Raw genomic sequence first — 14,655 nt, 5'->3', positions numbered from 1 at the left:
TTTGCGCAAAATTCTCTAGTGTTTCCTCATTGTCTATACAAGGATATTATCTAGAACTTTTGCCCTCTTCAGGTGATCTCTCTCCCCTGTCTCGTTGCCCAATCTCATCTCCTGCTATTATTCTTTTCTCGCCATGACTCTTCAGCAATGTTCAATTATTTGCAGCTCCAGAGCATTACAAAATCTAGAGTCATTCTCTGACTTTTCACGTGTACCTGAGCTGCCCTATGCTTAATGGTTCAGCACTCATTAATTCAATAAATACTGAATGAATGGCTACAATGTTGCAGGCACTGTTCTAGGAATTTGGGATCGAAGGGTGAACAAAACAAAGATTCTGAAGCTTATACTCTAGTGGGGGTACAGAGGAGGCAGAAACATTAAAATTGACATACAAATAAATAAATAGTAGATTGAGCACCTACCATGTGCCAGGCAGATCTACACTCAGGTAATATCAGTATAATATACAGACAAAACTCCCCCCACCCCTGCCTTCATGGTGCTTACATTTAAGATGGGGAGACAGACACTAAGCAACATAATATGCAAGTAATTACATTGCATGATAGAAGGTGATAGTGCTATGGGAAAAAAGTAAAGCACAGTAAATGGGATTTGAAGTGGGTGAATGGATGTGGACTACAATGTCATATATGATGATTACTGAGGTAAAATTTGAACAAAGACTTGAAGAAGGCGAGTGTGTTGGTTTGAATTTGTTATGTACCCTAGAAAAGACTATGCTTTTTTAATCCAATCCTGTAGGGGCAGACCTACCGTGGCTGAGGCATTTCGATTAGGTTGTTTCAATTTAGATGTGACCCAGCCCATACAAGGTGGGTTGTAATTCCCTTGCTGGAGTCCTCTGTGAGAGATAAAAGGCAGAGGTATTTTGAAGAGAGCTCAGAGAAGCTATGTAATCCAGAATTTGCCCTGGGAAGAAGCAAGGAGGACCCACAGGAGCTGAGAGAAGCTAAGACAGAAGCCCAGAGACGTTTTTGAGAAAGCCACAGAAACCAGAAGCTAAATCAGGGAGAGGACCAGCAGACTCCAGCCATATGCCTCCCCATGTGACAAAGGAATCCTGGATGTCATTGGCCTTTCTTCAGAGAGGGTATCATCCTGTTGATGCCTTAATTGGGACACTTTGATGGCTGATATATTGCATTTCAGCAGCTTTAGCAAACCAAAACAGTAAGGTAACTGGCAAGGGTCACCTAGTTGGAGAGTGTTCTATCCAGACACTCAGGCTCTTAAAGGCACTCATTGAGGAATATTTCTGGTGTGTTCAAAGAACATTGAGTTCCCAGTGTGACCAGAATAGAGTGAACAAAGTACTAGGGAATAAGGTAAATAAGGTAAGAGATGTTAAGCAAGAGGCAGGTCATGAGGGGATTTGTAAGTCATTGTAAGGTTTATGAATTTTACTCTGCATGGATAGGGGGTCATTTTGGAGATTTTGGTCAGAGAAATGGCATAATTGATTCACAATGTGAAAGGATGAATTCTGGTTGCAGTGTTAAGAATAGAATATGGGGTGGGGGTCAAGGATAGAAGCAGTGAGGAGACCAGTTAGGAAACTCCTGTGATCATAGCAATGAGGAACTTCAGTAGCCCAGATGGGGATGTAACAATTGAGGTGGTAAGAAATATTGGATTTCAGGATATAATATAAAGATACATCTGGAAGATGGATGTATGGTATGGTAGAGAGAAGGAAAGAATGATCTTTTTTATTTTTATTTATTTTTTGGTATAGACTCTGAAATGGGGAAAACTGCAGGAAAGAGGTTTTGAGAGGAAAGACCAGGTATTTGGTTTTGAATATGTTGAATTTAACATATGTATTAGACACTCAAAGGAAATATCAAGTATGTAATTTTGTAGGTAAATCTGGAGTTGGAAAGAGAGAGATGGACTGGAGATATACATTGGGACACTTTTGGAAAAGCTAATATTGAAAGCCATGAACTGGATGGTAATATAAATAGAGAAGAGAAAGACCCATAGAACAGAGATCTGAGCATTCTGGAGGAGGAGTCAGCAAGAGAGACTTGAGAAAGACCAATCAAAGAGGCAGGAGGAATCAGGAGAGCATGTTATACTGAAGTCAAATGAAGAAAGACTATCAAAAAAGAGGGAGTGATCCATACATCAAATGCTTTATCTGAAAAGCACTTACTTGTCTTCTCAGTCAGGAGAGATGCCTAAAGAGATTTATTTCAACCCACTCCAATGCAGGTGGTGGGCAAGTACTTCACATAGCACTGGATGGAACAATGTTTTACTCACATAGAGAAGAGTCAGAGCAAGGTCAGCTTCACTAGTGGGCTGACTCAGGGGGGTGCTTTATACCTAGCACCACTCTATTGTGTTTGTGTGCGATAAAGAAGGAACCCCATTCCCTCTCTTCCAGGGACCCTCCCACCAGTGAGCTGGATTCATAAAACAGGTGCCCACCACACTCAGACTGTCTTCAGTGAATTTTTACATATGCTTAGGACAATAGGTGAAGGAATGTTCTAGCAGCCCCCTTATCTACACAGAGATTGTGTTTAACCCAGCCAGGGTTACCTACCTGGGCACAAGATGTAATTGTGGGTCCCAGAGAAAGGCTGTGCTAGGACTGTCCTCTACTACACGTCTCTACTCAGGTTTTGCCTCCTGTATGATACCTCCCCCTTCTCTCCCACACAGCTTTAGGAATTTTTCTTGCTAGTGAACCATCTCTGTATCAGGAGTATCTTAGAATGCATACTTTGCTCTCCTTATCCTTTATACCCATCTCGAGGTCCTATGAATTTTACATAAAAGTTTTACATTTTCAATCCATCTACTTCTGTCTTCTTTGCTTCTATCCTAGATCAAACTACCTTTGTGGTGGATCTTATTACGTACCCTAGTTTGGACATGTTCTTGGTCCTCATCTGTATTCTGTTGTGTGTGGCCCATTGTAAACAGGACCTCTTCAAAATGTTACTTCAGTTAAGGTGTGGCCCAATTGAAACAGGTTGGGTTAATCCGGATTATTGGAGTGCTTTATAAGCAGAGTGATAGCCAGATGGAGGGAGATGCCATAGGGAGGAGCAAGAAGCTGGAAGCCAATGGAAACCAGATGAGAAAAAAGAAGATATTGCCATGCCCATTTCCATGGTCAGAAAAGCCAAAGAACCAAGGGTGATCAGCAGCCAACCACAGATCGTCACAGTCTTTGGGGAGAAAGTTTTGCCTTGCTGACACCTTGATTTTGGACTTCTAGCCTTAGAACTGTGAGCCAATATATGCCAAATGTTTGAGCCAACACACTGTATGGTATTTGTTTTAGCAGCCAGAAAACTAAAACAACCATTGTCTTTCTCCTAGCTTAAAGCAATAACCTTTTAAACCCTTTCTTTCATTGCCTTTATAACCCAATACTCTCTCTCCCCCATACTATATTCAAATGGTGTTTTCAAAATACAGCTTCCATTATATCCTGTACATTTTTTCTTGGAAACTTTTATTTTATTGAAATACAAACCACAAACACAAATGTGCACCTATCATAAAGCTGATTAAATTTTACAAACTGAACACACTTACGTGACCAGTTTCCAGATCAAAACAGATTAAGAGATTCCCCAGCAGACCTCCTTCTGTACCCTCCCAGTCACTAACCCCACTCCACCATCAAATCCTATTCTCATAGATTAGTTTTGCCTCTTTTTGAACTCTATACAAATGGAATTATACAGGATGTAATTTGTGTTTTGTTTTTTATTCAGCATTATGCTTGTGAGACTCATCCACATTTTGACTGTAATTGTAACTTTAAAAATATTTTCATTCTTATTGAAGTACAGTATTCCAGTGAATGAGTATTTATCTATTATACCATGATGGGTCACTTCCATTACGGTGTTATCATGAATAGTGCTGCTATGAGAATTCTGGGGCATGTATTTTGGTGATTACGTATTTGCATTTCTGTTGGATATATGCCTAGGAGTGGAAATGATAGCAGTTTAATTGAGTTCCAGTTGCACCTCAGCCAACACTTAGTCTTTTCTTCTTTTTCATTTTGACCATTCTAGTGAGTGCTAGTGGTATCACATCATAGTTTAAATTTGCATTTTAATGTAGCCTAAGAAAGTTAAGTATCTTTTCATATGTTTACTACACAATTGTATGTCATATTTTGTGAAGTTTTCATAAAAGCCTTTTGCTCATTTTATGTACTGATTTAAGGTTGTTTCTTAACCTTCTGGATGCAAGTTCTTTGTCATATATATGTATTGTGATCTCTTCTACCACTACGTAGCTTGCCTTTTCATTCTCTTAATAGTGTTTTGATGAATAGACGTTCTTAATTTTAATGTAGTCTAATTAAAAATAAAGCCTTATAATTAGTGTTCTCTGTGTTTTATTTAAGCGATCTTCGCCTACTCCACATTCATGAAAATGGAAAATATTTTCCTGCTTTCTTCTCAAAGCTTATTGTTTTATCATTTATGTTTATATTTGCAATCCTTCTGGAATTAGTTTTTGCATCTGGTATGAGGTAGGAGTTAAGGTCCTTTTTTCCCCACATATACATCCAGTTAACCCGAGTTATTGGAAAGAACATACGAATATCCTTTTGCTATTGTACTTCAATGTTGACTTGGGCATAAATTAGATGGCCACATAGTGTGGGTCTATTTCTGGATTATCTGTTCTGTTCTATTTGTCTATCCTTGCCCCTCTACCACACTGCCTTGATTACTGTGGCTATTAATAAGTCTTCATTTCTTACTTTTTTCTTTATTCAACTAACATTCAATACCCACAAAGCAACAACTTTCCCTTCCTCCCCGTCCCTTAGTTTCTCTAACCTACTTTATCTCTACAAATTTCCTATTTCTAAATATTTCATACAAGTGAAATCATACATCTGCTTTGCTTATCTCACTTAGCATGTTTTCAAGGTTCATCCCTGTTGCAGCATGTCTCTGAACTTCATTCCTATAGCCAAATAATATTCCATTGTGCCAAATAATATTCCAAATGTGTACCATATTTTTTTTATCCATTCATCTGTTGAGGGATCTTTGGGCTGTTTCTGCCTTTTGGTTATTGTGGATAGAGTTTCTATGAGCTTTGGTGTACAAGTATCAGTTTGAATCTTGTTTTCAATTTCCTTGGATATATAGCTAGAAGTGGAATTTCCAGATCTCATAATAATTCTATATTTAACTTTTCAAGGAATCACCGTACTGTTTTCCACAATGGATGTACCATTTATATCTCCATCTTCATTTCTCCAGCTTTGCTTGTTGGTTGGCTATTATTGGACTTCTGAATTTCTTCATAAATTTTAGAATCAGCTTATTAATATACAAAGAAAATTATTCTGATATTTTTATTGGGAAAACATTGCCCTGTGCATTTTAAACAGTTTTGGGGGTAATTTTTGCAAATACCAAAAGTAGAGGGCTACTGCATCATCTTAAACTTTAGCATGCATCAGAATCACCTAAAGGACTTATTAAAATTCAGTTTTCTGGGCCCCACCCCAGTGTTTCTGATGCAGTAAGTCTAACATGAGTCCCAAGAAAGTGCATTTCTAACAAGTAATCCAGGGATGCTAATTCTGATGGCATATTTTGAGAAACATTGCTCTAAGCTATAGGTTATGAACTCCTCAAATGTCTCTTGAATTTCCTAGTATTTATAAAATCAACTTATAGTTAACATTTCCAAAATAGATGAGGGTCATGAAAGCCTATGTTGTGATACTTATAAACCCACAAGGAGTACGGGCTATAGAATGAATAACCAGTAATCTTGTGTTAGAACTAATCAGTATAATTCAATGTCCTGGTCTTGACTTAATTGCAAGGGAAAATCAAATTGTGGATAAAGAATGTGGTTCTTCCATCTAAAAGTATAAAACATTGTTGACTTAAAGAGCATCATGTATTCTCATCCCTTGTGTAGACTCAGCTTTTCCATGAGCACTTATTATTTTAAAAACCTATAATCATATGAAAGATACTTTCTATCTTGATAGCTGCTGCATTCAACTTCATTAATATCATTTCAGTGTAACTCACAGAACTAGAACTAATAGCAACTACTGCTATACAGTTTTTTCAGATTTATATGTTCCATCAATAAAAAAATACAGTAGCATCTTTTGTAACCTCCACTATTTGCTCATTTATTTAATTTATGTGTTTATAAATACAGATATAGATAGATGGATAAATAGATAGATTGATTGATTGATTTGGTAGAAGAACCTGAAATGATAAAAGACTGAATCTTAACTATTCCCCTCTTTCAGACTTAACAGTTTGTCCCAAACACTAGTTTAATGTCCTTTAGTGTGTCTTTCTTAATATATCTATTTATCAATAATAGCAGAAGTAAAACTGAATACATATTCTGAATGACCTGCAGCAACGAATATAAAATTAGTGCTTACTCCTAAAATGAGCTCTGTGGGTGCCACCAAAAATTTAACCTCATTATTATTCAATCTGTGCGCACTATTACATCCATGAGAAACATTCCCCCCAAAACACGGTTGCTAATCCCATGTCATTGTGCTTGACATCTCTGCAGTATCTCTTGATCTTCTAGTTTACTTCCTCCAAGGTCCATCTCAAAAGTCAACCCCCTCACCCATTAAATCTCTTAGTAGTAACTCCATATTTACACTAATATGAGAGCTATTTTGGCTGCATTTTGTCAAAACCTTAATTAAATGTCAATACCAATAATAACAGTGACACCAACAAATCAGTAAAGAAATGCATGCTCAACATATATATACATGATTAAGGATACAAATGTTTTAGTTTAAGAGAGATGGTATATATTCATTAGAAACATTGGTAGACTTTTATTAACAGATTTTAGGATTTCTGGTATGAAATGCAAAATATCTCAAATTCAAATATGCTTTTGGAAAGTCATTCTTTGGGAGACTAAAAAGACCATAATTAATTCTAAGTAATAATGACCTTGAATAATTACAAACCTTTTAATTAATAAACTAGATTTTATAATATTAGTGTAAACAAGAAAGAGTTATCTTACTTGCTGATTCTTTTTACTTTGTGTAAATATCAGCCAGAAGTCTGGCCATAGCAATGGCATAAATAGTTACAGTCACATATATTTACTATTAACATTCCAATATTAATGAATATAAAATAATGAAAATATAAAAATAGGAAATAATCTAAGGGAGGCACTCAAAGTTTATATTACATGATATTTTGCTCGTATTTATAAATCATAGCATCTTCTCAGACTGGTTCAAATTTTTTCCATTCAACTGGAATGTGCATTCCCAAATGCTAGAGATCAGAGTATTACATAAATTTAGTGTTTGATATGTGAAATATGAATATCAAAGACTTTTCTAAAATTGTTAAATAACTGACATGGAAGAACTTTCTGGATTTTATTCGCTATCCAAGAAAGAGAAGGCCGGTTCTATTATGCATAAGTTAACATGAAACACATACGGGAGTGGCCAAAGAATATAGCACATCATTACTGTGTGCAAATACACATGCATCGGGGCCTGGGCACAACCTGATTTTCCCACACTGCATGAGAAGATCCTAATCTGATGCTCTGCTCCTGCTTTTATGTTGGAAAAATCTTTGGTCACTTTTACCTCATCATTTCAATTGTGAAGGTGAGCAAAAGAAATACATGAAAGGAAATATGTATTTTTTCAAGAAAGCCTCAGATTCCATGAATCACATTTTTAAAGATTGTTTTATATCTACTACAACACAACAAATACAATTGGTTAAAAAACAACTGGAAATGAGATTTGGCACATTCTCTGTGGGATAAAGTGTACTTAAAATAGCTTAATGATTACTGGCACTGAAATGTTTTTCAGTGCCAGTAATTTTTCATCTGGATTAGAAAATAATCTTCTTATTTCCTACACATTTTTCTCAAGATTATCATTATTTGGCAATGTTAGTATTAATATTTGCCTCATTTTAAAAATGGGCTTATATTAGTCACGGTTCTCTAGGGAAACAGAATTGACAGGATATACATGTAAATATTAGGAGTTTTTTTTTTTTTTTAGAAGTGTCTCAGACTGTGGGGATGGGCAAGGCCAAATTCTGTAGGGCAGGTGGCAAGTTGGGAATACCATGAAGGTTTTCAATGAATTCCCAGGAAAAACTGGCTGGCTGAAGTAGAGATGGAAATTCTCTCTTCTCACTGCTGAAATTATCACCTTTCCTTTTAAAGCCTTCACCTGATTAGATGAGACTTCTCTCATTGTTGAAGGCTATCTCCTTAGTTGATTGTAGATGTAATCAGCCGTAGATGCAATCAACTTACTGATGATTTAAGTCCACAAAATATCCTAAAAGTAACAATCAGGCCAGTGCTTTCCTGACCAAACAAATGGATGCCATCAACTGGCCAAGTTGACACATGGACTTAACCATCACAAGGCTCATGCTATAAGCTGTTTGAGCAACTGGCAATATACTTGATGCCCACTTTAAGCATGCCCAATAGATTATATGAAATTTAAGATTGACAATGAGATACTCCAAGGGTGATTAATTCATGACAGAGGATTCACCACAGTATTTTTAAATGCAATTTTACTGAGATCATAGTATTTTTTAAAGGGCCTTCATGTATGTTTTGATTTACATAACTATGATTTTACACAACTTTTAAGAGCACAGACATAGTGTAAATATGTACCTATTCTGAAATATTAAAAAAAAAGGGTATGATAAGGATTTTAGAAAACCATGCTCTTCTTTTATATCTCTTTCATTGTTTGAGATTTTATCAGATATGCTATTATCATCAAATTGAGACCCCTACTCTCTGGCACATAGTAAGTGATCAATAAAGAGGCTTAATTGAAAGTTGAATGAGGAAACTTGAAGCAATTATTCATTTACATCAGATAAGGTTCATATGTTATTACTTGTGCTGTTATATGAAAATTATTTCCTCATTTGGAAGCAGTTTTGTGGTGTGTTTAATGTTATGCACCTTTGCACATATGTGATTGTAAAACACCTTTTCATTTTAGAGGCATTCCAAAGCAGTGGTTTATGCTAACACTACAAAGACAATTCCTTCTGATTTGAAGATAATCTTTTTTTTTTTTTTTTTTTTTTTTTTTTGTCAAGATAGCTTCAATGCCAATGCCCCTACCAAGATCTTCGTTAGCTTATGCCTGAACCGTTGCCACCGTGTCCTACCTGGTGGTCTCCCCTCTTCTCTCTCCCTACCCTAGGCTTCTACCTTCTGACAGGTCAATCTCCCTAAGACCCTTCATGTGATACATGTTCAATACAATTTTACAAGAAAACATCACAGGTATTGCTAGAGTTACATTCACTCCAGGTTACAAACTATGTTTTGCAAACCTTTCATATTCCAGGATTAAGGAATGTGCCCAAATTAGGTACTGAATAACGGGAGGTATGCTATCTAGCTCCAATCCTGACTCTCCCTCACTAACTGTGTGCTCTACTACTTAAATTATAGAAGCCTCAGTGTCTTCTTTTCACAAATGGGGACAATAAGGCTATTGATATATGGGGTTATTATGAGAATTAAACTGATTATATACGTGAAGTTCTCAGCACAGTAGCTAGCACATTAGTCCTTGTGAATTTTGCTGTAGACTGGCTGCCGCTAGTGTTAACAGTAACTTTTCCTCCAGTCTCCCTCCCCCTCCAGCCAATACACAACCACATGAATCATTTTCTATCAGTCTTTCCTAGTTTTGAGGAGGACTCCTTTTGGGGGAAGGGAGTGGGATAATTTGGAGAAGAGACAGAAGCTTTGGCAAAGGGAAGGCTTAGGCGGTAAGAAGGAGAGGAGAGTTAAACGGTATGGAATATTACTTGTTCCTGACTTGAAAGGGACATAAGGGAATATTACTTTTTCCCTTGGGCTGATTTTCAGCCCATTTTGGAAAAAGAGTTACAGGCAGAAGTGGATGAAAGTGTTCGAGAGGGATTTTTCAGATAGAGGAATAATGTTTGGCAGAGTCAGGAGGTAGGAACATCCCAACCTCCCTCCCATTCCCCCAAATATAAATAGAACATACTACTAGTGTCTACAGGAGTGGTTCTTACTCAGCTCAACCCATGAGGTAGAATATATATTTTTGTTAAATTGTATTTTTTAGTTTTTCAAGTAGTATTTAATTTAATATTGAAAAGCTTATGGAAGATGGTGGAGTGGACCCTTGAAATTCCTAGACCTAACTGTCCTAGATATAAAGGAGGTAGGATTGGAGGGTTTGTTATACTTATAGATACTTTGGATATATTTCTCCTTATCCTCCTCCTTCTCCTTCTTCTCCTCTTCCTTCTCCTTTTCCTTCTTGTTATTATCTTTTTTGGTATTATTTTTAATTCCCTCATCCACTCATGATAGGTGTAAGGTATGACTAAACAACTTGAAAAGTAAGGCATTATAGTCAGATTTGAGGAATTTCCTTTGTTTCCAAATGGAATGATAAATTTATCATATTTAGCTGATTTACACCTAATAATTTCTGTGTGAATCTTGTATCCTATCTATTTTTTCTTTTTTTTTTGTTCACTTGAAACAACCTAGGGAGAAAAGTAGGTGAAAAGTTGCTCTTTTTTGTGTATATTTGCATGTTCTCATCCACAGATATTTTTCAACTATTCAGCTCAAAGAATTCCTCAAACTGCAGTTCATCCAAAAACTTGTTTATAGCCCAAAATACCCAGAACATTCACAGTTCACACCTCAGAGACACACACAATAAAGCTTGTCAAAATAAAACTTAACAACACATATTTGAAATGTTGACGATCATTTGTCAACCACATCAATTTTTCTTCAGGAATATGACAAAAGAATAGAACCAAAAAATGTACTATAGACCAAAATGTATTGATCATTACTAAATATATTTAAGAATAGCTATCCACTTGGAGATTTTAAGAATACAGTGCCCTCTCTAAGGACACACACAAACACACACACACACACACACAAATATGTATTGGAATGAAAACAAACTATGAATTGGTAAAACATTACTGACCTATAATTCTATCTCAATAGATTCAAAAACAGAATTCCACCACGTCCCACCCTCCTCCTTAATATACCATCGACTTTAATGTTTATAAATGTTTTACTGGGATGGAGAAGGGATAGTTAAAATCAAAATCCTTTTTGGTAACAAGACACAAAAGAAAAATCAATAAATGACCTGCAAATCTAACCAACATAAATGATCTAGTTTGGTACCATAATTAAAATATTTTCAAAATATTTTTAAAGGTCTCTTATTTCATGCCCAAATCCTGAAAACAAGGGTAGCTTTTTGTCCTCAGTACTTTCCTATTGCAAGAGAATCCTTTTTTACTCTCCATGAGTCCTCTTTCCTGATGCAACATCCCCATCTGGTGAAAATAGACTTTTGCAGCTGGTCATTAGGGAAGGAGCCGTGGGTGAAGTCGCAGGCATAAATAAAGTTACTCCACAATAAAAGATCATTAAATAACATTATTTTTAAAGAACATTTTGAAATTCTTTGCTTTAGATTCAAGAAAAGAATCGTAACAAAGTTGTTGTGATGGTTGTTTTGTTGGGGTTTAGGGAAGCTGTAGGAAAGAAGAGATAAATAGTGAAGGCCATTCCAGGTCTAATTAGAACTGGTTAAGCTTGGGATTTATTTCAACCCTCCCTCCATAAGTAGACAACAACTAATTCTGAGTCGTAAAATTTTTAGAAGAATATGCAGAGCTATTAACAAAGAAAAGGAAAAGGCCTCATGGCAAATATATATACATGAGGACATTTTAATGTATCTTAATATTTCTCTAGAAATATTTCTCTAGAAAAGAAAGAAAGCAAAAATTATATAGAAATCAGTCAATTTACTACTGTCACTAATCTCAGTGAATAGGCAGTGACTGAGCCAGAAAACTAGAAATACAGGGTTTTCAGAGACACTTCAGTTGCAATTATCCATGCTGTAGCTGATCCTATTACTAGAGCTAATGAGCAATCAGTTCTATTATTGTATATGTTAAAAACCCACATTTAATTGTTCCTTACCCCTAGCTTATAATATTTGGATATGCATTTTGTGGAAAATATCCAAGCATTATCATAATATGACTACAAACACTTAAGCTGCTTTGCTATATTTTTAAAATTATTTCTGCAAGAATATGTTAAAAAGACCTTGATAAATCTAATTTTCCTGCCCTAGAAAAGTATCTGGGGTGGGGTGTAGATGGAATTAGGAGAGACAGTAGGTTGGTAAGTCCATCATAGATCAAACAAATAAAATATCTGAGTTATTTGTTACCAAGCAAGAACAATTCTTTGGTATCCTAGAATTCTCCTATTACCTATACACATATTTATCTACCACTTATTTCTGTTCCTCCTATGTCCATAGGTGATTTATAGTCAATTAACATTAAACACGGGCATACTATAACCACAAAATAATTGGCTGCATATATGTATACATACAGAAAGAAATATACTATAGTGGCTTATGGTAAATTGAATAATGAATTTGACTAAAACATATGGAGATATTTTAAACTGTGTTTAAAACCATGTAAGCTCACAGTCAATAAGATTATTAGTTTTGTTCGGTATTCATAGCCGATGGTATTGTCAGGTACTCTCATCTTTCTCATCCTCTCTCTCTGTCTCTATCTCTCTTTTTTATTTATAGCTCAGAGTCTGAGTCACACGATAGGAAAGAGGGCAATTTTGTTCCTGTAAAAATTACTATCTGATCTTTGCCTGATAGTGACTAATTTATAAAAGCCCTTTGTCTGACTAGCAACTCAATTTTATTTTTATTCCATTAAGGTTCTGCAAGAGTTTGATGCTGTTATTATTCACGGAATAGTAGAAAAAATAATAGAATTTTTAAAAATTGTTCTTAAAGAAATGAAATAATGGCTCATTGTAGAAATATCAGAAGCCTTCCTGATGGGAGGAAATATATATAATACATTTGGGATAAGTTAAGCACAAAGGATATTTTTAATATAGGTGGCAATCTGGGAAAACATCACTGTTAATTTTAAAGAAGTGCATTTATTTGTATGGTTTTAGAAGTTCTTGGTTCTAAAGTATACTAATATATTTTTCTCCAAGATTCTCCTGCATTCTCTAAAAGTAAAAAGTATATGATTATCCCTCATTTTGTCTGGTTTTCTGTTCTTGTATTTCTTCATATACCCCAATCTTGGGTGATCTTTTTAAAGCTAATACTTAAAACTATCAAAAGCATTTGATTAAGGTAGTTTGATTGTTTGATGGCTGTATCTCATAATGATTGGGATCGTGGGCTCTGAGTTTGAATCCTAAATGTGCCACTTATTAACTGTATGACTTTAGGCTATAGATTAACTTCCCTGTACCTCAGTTTCCTTACCTGAAAAATGAGATATTATATATAATAATATAAAACTCACAGGAATGTTTGAGCATTAAATGGTCAAATACAAAGAACAGGGCCTATCATATGTGTTCAACACATTTTAATTACTCTTTATAATAGAGGAGATATTTATTTATTATAGCTATGGTATTTATAATAAGGGAATATTTTGTTGGCTAATTAATTTATGTGTTAGAGGATTATCTTTCTAACTCACTTTGCCTAGCGTTAGTAAGTGCCTTGCATAAGCAAAGGCTTGGTAAATATTTTAATGATATTGGAGAAGAAAATTATCATCATTTGGGTCCAATAATCTAAAAAATTGATTTAAATCACAGTACAGTATATAGTAAAATATTTTTCAGTGCTTGAAAAAAGATATGTTCTCATAGATGGGTTTTCTTTCCTACTAAAGTTTCCATTTAGAAAACTGTTTCAGATATTTCTTTTAAACTAGTGCAGAAAACTATGGCTATTATCTCCACTTCAAAAGACAACTCTTTTACATATCATATATCAGTGTTGATATATTGACAATTTTTAAAGAAAATCTTTTGGTCATTTTAGGAAATATAATATTAAAACTGACATGACTAAAAATGAAAAACAAGAAAAGATTTACTTGAGCCCCAAATTGAGATAAGACAGTTAATTATTTAAGGGAAATCATGGACTAGCAAAGGACTTTTGAGCCATTGTTCAAAACACACACCTTGTTTTACTGAATAAATCACCATTTCTTTGAAGTTTAAATTGTGTCATGTTAGAAACAGTTTGAAAAATTGAATACTTTTAAAGTATTTCAAATCATTTTGCATTTTGATTTCAGAAACAATGCAGAAACTCCTATTTAGAAATTTCAGCAAAGTGCTGAGATTAATTTTTTAGATTTATTGGGTAGGGGAAGTAAGAGAAGAAGTCTTTTCTAATGTATCAAACTGTTATTTTCTTTCAAGAATATTCAAGGTTTTCACTATGGAGTCTCCAGCTCAATGATATCTAAATTACTAGAAAAATATATGTAAAGTCACTGCAGGACTTTGAAAGCAAAGATGAGACACAAACCCATTTCAAGCTTGCTGGTGGCCTGAGGGCTTTTAAAACATTATCCAGCAATATTTAATACTTGATCACACCAGAGTTCTCTTATCTAAAAAATATTTCTACAGTTTAAATATGTCCAAAAGAGGATTGAAGCTGTCAACAAA

This window comes from Choloepus didactylus, chromosome 1, assembly GCF_015220235.1.
Source record: "Choloepus didactylus isolate mChoDid1 chromosome 1, mChoDid1.pri, whole genome shotgun sequence".
Taxonomy (NCBI): Eukaryota; Metazoa; Chordata; class Mammalia; order Pilosa; family Megalonychidae; genus Choloepus; species Choloepus didactylus.
The sequence above is the reverse complement of the archived record's forward strand: the minus strand, read 5'-3'. Positions refer to the sequence as shown.